This window comes from Crocuta crocuta, unplaced genomic scaffold (genome assembly GCF_008692635.1).
Source record: "Crocuta crocuta isolate KB4526 unplaced genomic scaffold, BGI_CrCroc_1.0 scaffold186, whole genome shotgun sequence".
Lineage (NCBI taxonomy): Eukaryota > Metazoa > Chordata > Mammalia > Carnivora > Hyaenidae > Crocuta > Crocuta crocuta.
Window position 1 is genome coordinate 4,088,989 of NW_027551569.1, and position 9,250 is coordinate 4,098,238.

Below are 9,250 nucleotides of genomic sequence, written 5' to 3' on the forward strand. Positions count from 1 at the left end.
TGTTTGTTTCAGTGTAATTTCAGTTTTAATCTCACACATGCAGGAAAGAAAAGAATATAATAGGGGCGCCTGGGTGGCTCAGTCAGTTAAGCGTCTGACTTCAGCTCAGGTCAGATCTCACGGTTCGTGGGTTCAAGCCCCGCCTCAGGCTCTGTGCTGACTGCCAGCTCAGAGCCTGGTGCCTGTTTCCGATTCTCTGTCTCCCTCTCTCTCTGCCCTCCCCCACTCATGCTCTGTCTCTCTCTGTCTCAAAAATAAATAAAGTATAAAAAATTTTAAGAAAGGGGCGCCTGGGTGGCTTAGTCGGTTAAGCGTCTGACTTTNAATATCTTGCCATTTTTTTGCCTCATAATTGAATCATTTTATGGTAAATTAAAAAGATCATGACAATTCACCCCTAATACGTATCTTCACCAATAATATCCCTAACAAAAGTAGCAATAATTTCCTAATATCACCTAAAATTCACTTCATGTTCAAATTTCTACAACTATCTTAAAAATATATTTTATAGTTACTTCTTTGAAACCAGGATCCAATAGGTGCATGCAATGTATTTATTCATTATGCCTCTTAAATCTTGTCTTATTTGGGACAACACCCCTCACAACATTGACTCTCTGAAGAGATCAGGCCAGCTGTCATGTAGAATGTCCCACATTCTAAATACATCTATTTCCTTAGGCTGCCATTTAGTTATCCCTGTTATTTCCTGTAAAATGAGGTAGATCAAAAGGGTTTTTCAGGTCAGACTTATTGAGGTATAATTTATATGTAGTAAACATCATCCTTTTTACTTTACAGTTCTTTGCATTTTGACAAATGCAAACAGTCATGTAATCTGAAAGCTTGGCTTGATTCAGATTTAACACCACTGGTCAAAATAGTTTAAAGTGATGCTGTGAACTTTCCATTGAACTTCTTATCACATCCTTAAGTAATGTCTAGTTGTCCCACTATTAATGATACTAATTTTGAACATTGGGTTCCTGTAGCTTTCTCATCTCCGAATGTGTATTAGTTTTCTATTGCTGTGCAACAAATTACTACAAACTTGGAGGCTTAAAGCAACACCTACTTATTAGCTCACAGTTCTGCAGGTGGGAAGTCAGGCATGGCATTGCTACATTCTCTGCTCAGGGTATCACAAAGCTAAAATCAAGGTGTCAGCAGGCTCCATTTCCATCTGGAGCCCAAGCTCCTCTTCTAACCTCATTAAAGTCTTTGGCAGAATTCAGTTCTGAGTGATCTTAACTGTCAAGGGAAAATAAGACTGATGCTACTCAGTGGTGACCTGAGAGGAATATGTCTGGAATGACAGGATTCTTTGGGATGCCTACATGTACCTCTATGTCCATTAGGAAAAGTAATTGAAACCTACAGTAACCAAATGCAGGCAGAATCACCAAGTGAGTACATCCTTCAGGAAGGCAGGCTTGGATCATTCCACCAGATACTGTACCCTGAATAGCTGAATGCTGGCTGAGGGAGAAAGGAGTAAGGGATAGATGGCAGAGACAGGAAGGTATTTTCTTCCTCTTTCCTCCCCTTATTATTTTATATAAAGAGTGTTTGTGGTAGCTGACTTTATAATTTAGTCTTTAGAATATCAGATGGGTTGTGACTGAACTAGAAGGTGAAAAAACACCAGCCAGAGATGGACACCATGACTAATGAGTCTTTGGGTCTTTCCTCTTTGGGGACAGAGTGGCTACCCTCTTGTTTGCATTATTTTGTGTAACTATGCTTTCTTTTAGATGGAAACATGTTGTTGTTGTATTGTTGCGTGGGGAATTTAAATATGGACAACAGGGCACATATGGATGCTGGGAAGCCCAATGGCTGGATCATATGAGATGCTATCTACTATCATTCAGCACCCCTTCCAATGCCCTCCTGTATTCTCCCACAGGGAGATATGATACATATCACAGAGTTTAGAAACTCAGGAACAACACTTCCCAGATTTCCTTCCCAACTGGAAGTTGGGTTTGGTTTCGTATATAACCAATTGTTGCCAATGAGATGTGCTCACAGTGAAACACGAAAGACTAAGGGGTAGAGGCTGTTCTTTGCCGGAGGCCGCGCCGGCTCCGACAGGTCCAGGGGTCCCTGAAGGATGGACGGTGTTGGCGAAAGACAGTGAGAGAGCCCCGAGATCCTTTCTGATCACCAGGCAGGCATCTCTGTCCTGTCGGTTTTGGTGTCTTTATTTATAGGTTAAATGATAACATGACATCAGAAAAAGGAATTTTTACAATGGATAGCTCTTTGTGATAAGATGCTTTGGAAAGTGTACAGAAGCAGGTTTTACAGAAATATTCTTGCAGAACTATTGCAATTATAGTGAGGTTAAGTAAATCTTATAACTAGAGAATTAGGGTATTCTTAGTAAAAGACAGGATACATATTTGTTCTAAGTTAATAACGCTAAGGTTAGGTCATAGGTTAAGTGTATAGATGGGCTAAGAGTCATTCTGTCTGACTCTCAAATGTATGTTTTTGAGTTGGTTAATAAGTTGTTTGTGGAAACCTATTTGATGCTGAATGTGTGAACACCATGGAGGCCCTAAAAGTGTCAGCCTTTTGTTTGTGGGTAATGCTTTAGCTACTCTTATCTATCCTCATCCTAGCCACCTGTAAGGGAGGGTGTTTGCAGAAAGTAGGCCTTGGGGAAGGGACTGCCATACATCACCAATTAGAAGGTGTAAGTATTAACTTAAGTTCTGCCTTTATCTGTACCTTAACTCTAAATTAGGCTCTTTGTCTCGGGGCCAGGCTCAGTTGTAATTCTTGTGTCCTTAACCCCCTAAGTCTTGGATCTACAAGGCCCTCAGGAAGAGCCTTTTGACAATCATCCGTAGAGCTTTCATCTAAAATCTCTCTTGTAAAGGCAGGAATATGCTTTTCCTTATGAGGTATCTGTGTTCAGAATATGGGTCTGATATGGAATATTGTGAGGCCTGGTCAATACCAGCACAACACGAGCCAATAGTAGCAGGAGATACCAGTTTTCATTTCTCATGGCAGTAGCTGTGCAAACACTGCCATTTCCTTGCTGTGACTGCCATCCATAGAGGCCGGTGCGGCTCCCGGCAGTTCTTAATCTGGCTCTGATGGCAGCCAACACACATAGGCTTTGGCCACTGTGAGTTTTGCAGTAGCCTGCCTATCACTGGCTTGAGGGCTACAAGGCAGCTGTGAATTTAGCTGTGACTTCCTAATCTCTGGATGGCAGCAACGGGTTTCCAGACCTCTTGATCACAGCTTGGGGCAGTGTGAACAAAAGAGAGAGAGAAAGAGAGAGAGAGAGAGAGAGAAACCCATGCATAATCCTATCATCCTAAATTTTGTTCTTCTAGTCCTTCCAATGGACTCCATCATCTGAGTCCCTTTATTAAATCCCTTTCTGCTTGAAATACCTCAAATGGTTCTGATTTCCTGAACTGAAGACTGATAAACTCTTCCATAGATTTATACCAATTTGCATTTCTATCAGCAAAGTTGGAAACTGCCACTTTTCCTCATAGCATAAGCAACACAGTGTATTACTAAATTTTTTGTCTTTTGACTAATCCTTTAGGTGGAAAAGGTATCTTAGTGCCATTTAATTTGCATTTCATTCATTCAGTGACAGTGAACATCTTTTCATGTGTTTAGAAGCCATGAGGATAGAGGCACATGAGTGGCTCAGTTGGTTAAGTATCTGACTCTTGATTTGGCTCAGGTCATGATCTCAATGTTTGTGAGTTCAAGCCCCACATCAGGCTCTGCGTTGACAGCACAGAGCCTACTTGGGATTCTCTCATTCCCTCTCTCTCTCTCCCTCCCCTGCTCGTGCTCTCTCTCTCAAAAATAAATAAATAAACATTAAAAAAAAAAAAAGAAGAAGAAGAAGCCATGAGGATTGTTTTCTTGTGCATTGTACCACTGGCTTACTGTCACAGAGCTGCAACCTCAAGGCTTGGACTCCAGTCCCCTAATCACACCAGGTCACCAAAGACCTCCATGTTGCCAAATCCAGTTGTCAACCTTTGATTCTTTTATTTATACTACTAGCAACATTTAACAAAAATGGCCATGGCTCTTCTTTGTCTGTCTTTGGCTTCCAGAGCTCATACTGTGCTCCTTTTCCTAACTCACACTTCCTTCTGTCTGTTCCATCTCATCTCCCCAACTCTGTACTATCTAGTTGCCTTGCACCTCAGGCTTCAAACCTTCTTGATTGATATCCATTCACCTATGATCTTGTCCAGGCTCATGGCTTTCAACCTTTCTACACTGAGTTTCCCAAATTTATATCTCTAGCTCCAACCTCTCCCCACTCAAAATCCCCACTTGATATTTAAAAGTCATCTCAGACTAACTATGTCCAAACCAAACTCAACTCTTCCCTTCCGAAAAAACAGAAACTTTGGGGCACCTGGGTGGCTCAGTCAGTGAAGTGTCTGAATTTTGGCTCAGGTCATGATCTCATGGTTTATGAGTCTGAGCCCCACATCAGGCTCTGGGCTTTTTTTAAACATTAAAAAAAAAAAAAAAAAAAAAGAACCTTCACCACCCACTGTTCTATCTCAGTAAATAACAGAGCACCATCTAACCAGCTGCCCAGGCCACAAACCAGGCAGTCCTCCTTGATTCCTATTCCCCATTACCCCTCATCCAATCCTCAGCAACCTACTGGATCTTCTTTAAAGGTCTATCCAGAACACGATGTTTGCAGCCCCATCATGGGTCCTGGCTTATTATAGTGGCCTCCAAATGATCTCCCTGCTTTCACTCTTACTCCCTACCAACTACTCACAGCATCCCTGCCAAAAGTATTCCACTAAAACATAAGTCACACATGGGGCACCTGGGTGGCTCAGTGGGAGTAGCATCCGACTTCAGCTTAGGTCACAGTCTTGTTATTCATGAATTTGAGCACCGTGTCAGGCTCTGTGCTGTCAGCAGAGCCTGGAACCTGCTTCGGATTCTGTGTCTTCCTCTCTCTGCTCCTTCCCTGCTTGCACTCTGTCTCTCTCTCTCCCCCCCCCCAAAATAAAGATTAAAAAAACAAACATGTCACATCAAGTCACTCTAGTCAAAACAGCCCACTGGATTCCCATATTACTCTAAGTACCTTCCAGCTTTTTTGATAGCCTACCAAATCCTTCTTGATTTGCCCTCCTGGCCGACAAGCCTCCAATCTTATTTCTCCTGCTTTCCCTTTCTATTCTCCACTCCAGTTATACAAGCCTCCTTGTACCTCAGATCCACCAAGCACACGTCAGCCTCAGGGCTTTTGCACTTGCTATTCCTTCTGCCTGGAATGATCTCCTAGATAGTCAGGTCCCTCATCTCTTCAGGGTTCAAATGCCATCTCATTGAGGAAGCCTTTCTTATTTAACTTAGTCACTTCTGCCCTCCCTCCAGAAAGTCCCATCCCCTCTTCCTGCTTTTTCATCCCATTATGACAAGATTTGAGCCTTTGTCCGCCAACACCACAACCTCTCCCCTCCCAACTAGGACTGTAAAGTCCGTGAGAATGAGGATTTCAAGCCTTTTTTTTTTTTTCTTTGCTAAATCCCTAGCACCTAGAACAGTGCTTGGAGCGTAATAGGCACTTTGTAAATATCTATGTGAATAAATGAATGAACAAAGCTAAAATATGGGCTATAGGATACTCATGTAAACAAGACCAGGAGATGTAGCTTTGGGAAGCCATGGGAGTGGACGAAATTACCTTGGAGGGAGGAGGTAAAGCTCTAGACAGGAGATACAAACTCACAAGCCGTGGTAAGTGTCTAACCTGGAGATGAAGAGTTGAGTGAGAACAGGATGAAAATGCTGTAAAGCAGGTGAAAGTTAAGAGTAACAGCCGATGCATAAAACACATCAGGTGCCCTGTATGTATTCATTTACAACAACCTGATGTGTTCAATGCCATTACTATTCCTAATTTTACAGACAACCAAGTGAGTACAAAAGGTTTAAGGACTTGCCTGGGGCCATTTGGCAAAACTGGGGTCTGAAGCTGGGCTTTAGTCTTTGTGTTTTTACTACGACTGCTTTGATGAGAGGTGATCAGGACTGTCCCAGGGTTGTGGACGGTCCCATCTACAATCTCCATCTCTGTGCTCACCAAGAAATTTGGGAAGAGCATACAAGGAGCAAGGCAATGTGGCCTTCTGAGGGGCTGAAACACGTTACCAGAATGAGCTCTGGGCAGAGGACCAGCATGGGTTCCTGTCCTGGCTTTGCCACTAACTCCCAGGACCTTTGGTCTGGTTACTGTGCGCTCTCACTGTCCCCTGCCCCACTGTGCAAAGAGGGGGCCAGCTCACATAATCCCCCGAGTTCCTTCAGGCTTGGAAATTCCATAGTCTATAGTCAAGGGAGATAAGCACATAGGACAGAGGCTACAAGGCCACGTGGAAAAATCAGCAAATAATTGGGGCCTGCCAGACAGACTTTTCTGATGGAATCAACAGCTCCAAGAAGATTACTAAGCACTAGGGACTTGAAAAGGGGAGCTGTGGAGAAGCCTGGGCAGCTAAAAATGTGGTCCCCATGGGGGGGTGCTGCCCGTCCTGGATGCATGTTCATTACTAGAGTTCTTCTCTTTTTGGCACTAGAATTATTAGTAAAAACGGAGACTCCACATGTCAGGGGAGAGGTCAAGAATAAAATTTAATTCGGAAACTTCGATTGTAGGAAACATAAACCTAATAAGGAGGAAAATACAGTTAAAACCTAACAGGAAAAAAATAAGCTAAAGCTTGTGCTGATTTCTCCACACACCTGTCCATAACCTTTGCGTCCACGTGTCCACATGGCACACCGAGGAGAACATGTGTGTCTATATCTACTCACAGAAGTGGCCGGGTATATATTTTTATATTGGAGCCTGGCTCTTTAAAATGGGGGATAATGACACTGAAAATTATTCTAAGCTTTTCAAAGACATAAATGACCAAGCTGCCTCCTGACTCCTGAATTACATTACCCAGAAAGAACTTAATAACATGCTATTATCGCTTCTCCTCACTGACAGGATTTCGGGGCTGAAAAGACAAACAAGAAGTACGTTCGTAATCACCAGCACAGTCACCTCTGCCGAGCTGCGACCACAGCTAATTCCAGGTAAGTGCTGTAGGGTGGAAGGAAGCCTGGGACTAGTAATGGGACTTGGAGCTTGGTAATTGTCACCAGTTCAGCTGAGCTGTCACCGGCTGAGAGGGGGCTACAGGAAGCTCATGGAGCCAACGGAGAATCCCATGAGGTGAAGGGTAGAGAGATTGCATTATGGGAACCAAAATATAATTTCTTAGTTCAACTGATATAATGTACATAGGATTCCTTATAAACTGTAAAAGTGCTCTACCAATGTGACTGTGAACAGGAAGGGGCAGCATTAAGGAGTCTTGTTTGGTTAGGCTGTGTACAGCTGTATAGGCTGTGTACTGCTCAACTTCTAAGAATGTCATCAGTCTATGCGAATGGTGCCCCCTGAAACTGTGCTTTGTGGCAGCCCTGTTGGTTGAAGTAGGGCTTAGTTAGCCGATGAAGTCCACTATAGGGGCTGCCCTTCCCTTCCTGGATAATGCTTGAGCCCCAGTGATGAACCATCCAGAGAGGTGGTCAGCCATTCCAACAATGACTTGCCAATGATTTGGGAAATGTGCTTCGGGGGAATTAAAAGGTAATTACAATTAAGATCCTTGAAGGCAGGAGTCATGTCTTATTCACTCAGTATCCTGAATCTTATCATTGGTATATGTTAATGTTCAGAAAAAGGTTTGTTAAAAATAAGAATGGATGGATATTGAATGAATGAATGATAGAGATTCATGGGGATCAACTCCTGGGGAAAATTGGTTATAGTGATTGCAGAGTCTGTTTAGCTCAGAAAGTGCAACTGCATACTACAGGTCTCCTCTTCCATGACCTGTACTATGACAAGGCTTTAGTGAAGGGCCATGGACATGTTATGAGTTCAGTAAGAGTTTGTTCAAGATTTATGATGTCCCTCACCCAATGGTAGGTGTTACTGCTTGCATAGCGGTAATGGCACTGGGGTCAGCAAACAGAGTCATGACCCCTGCCATCGAGAATTTTACAATTTAGACAGTTTGGTCAGACATAAGTTCATGGAGAGGTGAAATAATACTACCAGGTAGTACAACCCCAAATACCAAGGAAGAGCAAAGATAATAAGTATCACACCAGTTCAGGGCATAAAGCACAGGATATCTACTCTACTGCTTAGCTGTTCTCAGCCTCCCTCTCCCAGCTTGTAAGACTGATATAAGACTAATCATGCTTACCATGCAAGGCCCTTAAACAAAAGATTAAAACAGGTAAGTTTTTAAAGCCCAGTGCCTGGCACATGGTAGAACTTTCCAGAATGTCAATTCTTATATAAGAACTTTTCAGTCACATGGGACAGAATACCAGCTGATCCCAGCTTAAGCCAAAAAAGGGAGCGGGGTGGTATTTTTATATATACTCACAACGTGCAGCAGCAAAGGCTTCAGGCATAGTGGTATCCAGGAGCTCAGCTGATATCACTAGGGCTCTGCCTGCATTTCCATTTCTCAGACAAGATTCTTATCTCTAGGGATAAGAACAGCTGTCAGCAGCCAGAGTCCAGCTCAGCCTCAGAAGGAAGAGCACCTCTCCCCAGAAATTGAGAAGAGGAAAGTTTCAGAGGGTACTTGGTTGGACTGGTCCAGTACAGCTCATGCAACCGTGCCTAACCCATGAATGTGGTCAGAGGAACGAGATGACCCAGTTGGTGAGGGCTGGGCTGTGTTCTGACTCCTGCGTGTATGGTGGTGGGGGAGGGGTAGCTCTAGTCTAAGACACGAGCAATGAGTTCTGAGAGGGAAAGGCCGCCTATTCCTTGTGTGTACTCTGAACAAATATAAAAGAGCTGCATGTTTCCACAAAACATAGGGGAGCTCGTCGTTCTTTAAAGAAGAAAAAAAAATTTATTTCTATAGGCTTAATATGCCAACACTATGTGTCTGTGTACAAATTCCCGGANAACCGGCCTGACCCCGGGAGCCAGGACTTTGCGACCCCTGGCGAGCAGGCCCAGTACTGCAGTCGCTCACGGCGAGGGGGGAGGCGGGCGAGCCCACCCAGCGGGGTCTCGAGCGGCTTGGGGGAGGTCAGAAACCGAGCCCTGGTTTGAAGGGAGACGGTGGCGTGGGAAGGGCAGGGAGGCAGTGCCGAGCCCCGGCTGCCTGATCTCCCGTCCTCT

General features: G+C 43.9%; 1 long non-coding RNA gene across 1 annotated transcript; it reads left to right on the forward strand.

Annotated features, from left to right (window-relative positions):
* The first annotated feature begins 5,623 nt into the window (after window positions 1-5,623).
* On the forward strand, window positions 5,624-8,898 carry LOC144220398 (uncharacterized). The gene is made up of 3 exons (XR_013331724.1): window positions 5,624-5,778; window positions 7,037-7,125; window positions 8,603-8,898. It is a non-coding gene; the product is annotated as an uncharacterized LOC144220398 (long non-coding RNA).
* Window positions 8,899-9,250: the final 352 nt, after the last annotated feature.